The sequence below is a fragment of the Arachis hypogaea genome, chromosome 18, assembly GCF_003086295.3.
Source record: "Arachis hypogaea cultivar Tifrunner chromosome 18, arahy.Tifrunner.gnm2.J5K5, whole genome shotgun sequence".
In the NCBI taxonomy this organism is placed as follows: domain Eukaryota; kingdom Viridiplantae; phylum Streptophyta; class Magnoliopsida; order Fabales; family Fabaceae; genus Arachis; species Arachis hypogaea.
Window position 1 is genome coordinate 43533781 of NC_092053.1, and position 1447 is coordinate 43535227.

At 44.1% G+C, this 1447-nt stretch overlaps 1 non-coding gene across 1 annotated transcript; it reads right to left on the minus strand.

The window, feature by feature from the left end:
* Positions 1-395: 395 nt before the first annotated feature.
* LOC112774270 (small nucleolar RNA R71) lies at positions 396-502 on the minus strand. The gene has a single exon (XR_003188765.1). It is a non-coding gene; the product is annotated as a small nucleolar RNA R71 (small nucleolar RNA).
* Positions 503-1447: the final 945 nt, after the last annotated feature.

The window sequence follows — 1447 nt, forward strand, 5'->3', positions numbered from 1 at the left end:
GCCCAGTGCACCATGCTGGACAAGAGAGAAGAGTTCTAGGCTCTTATATCAATCCAAACCCAGGAAACTGTGGAAGTAGCATTCAAAAGCCAACCATACATGCCAATAACTTCGAACTAAAGCCACAGCTCATCACCCTTGTTCAGAACAACTGTTCATTCGGAGGAAGTGTCCAAGAAGACCCCAATCAACATCTAATCACATTTCTGAGGATATGTGATACTGTGAAGTCTAATGGTGTACATCCTGACACCTATAGACTGCTTCTGTTTCCCTTCTCACTCAAGAACAAAGCATCCAAATGGCTGGAATCCTTCCCGAAGGAGAGTTTAACAACCTGAGAAGATGTGGTAAACAAATTCTTGGCGAGATTCTATCCTCCTCAACGGATCAATAGGTTGAGAGCCGAGGTACAGACCTTCAGACAACAAGATGGTGAGACTCTATATGAAGTATGGGAGAGGTTTAAGGACTTGACAAGAAGGTGCCCACCAGATATGTTCAACGAATGGGTGCAATTACACATCTTCTACGAGGGTCTTTCTTACGAATCAAAGAAGGCAGTAAACCACTCATCTGGGGGATCTCTGAACAAGAAGAAGACCATTGAAGAAGCCATAGATGTCATTGAGACTATAGCCGAGAATGACTACTTCTATGCTTCTGAAAGAGGCAACACTAGAGGAGTGATGGAGCTAAACAACGTGGATGCACTGCTGGCCCAAAACAAACTGATTACCAAGCAGCTGGCTGACCATACCAAGAAGATGGAGAGGAACCAATTAGCAGCAATCACCACCTCATCAGCAACTCAAGAAGGAGTAAATGCAGAGGCAGAGGGTGATCAGGAACAAGCCAACTACATTGGAAACTCACCTAGGCAGACCCATGATCCATATTCCAAAACTTATAATCCTGGTTGGAGGAACCACCCAAACTTTGGGTGGAAAAATCAACAAGATCAAGGCTAAGATCAGAGACGTCACAACCCCAACAACAATGCAGTTCACCAACATTCCACACAGAGATCATATCAGCACCCACCTAACAACACACCTCAACATCCATACCAAAGCCAAAATGGCCCTTCTCATCACTCTAACTCCAACTCATCAACATCCGAAGATAGACTCTCAAGGATTGAGACTCTACTTGAACGTATATGCAAGGAAGTTCAAGACAGTAAATTGTTCCGGGAGGAAATGTGCTCCAATATACAGAATCAAGATGCTGCCATCAAGAAACTTGAGACACAAATTGGCTACCTATTCAAGCAAATTTCCAGCCATGACCTGTGCAGCAACACCGATCCAAACCCAAGAGAGGAATGTCAGGCTATCACCCTCAGAAGTGGGAAGGAATTGAAGGAAATTCCCAAGGATTCACAAGAAAAGAACTTAAATGAAAGGGAAAAGGAGCGAGATAAAGTCCAAATTCCCATTCCCAG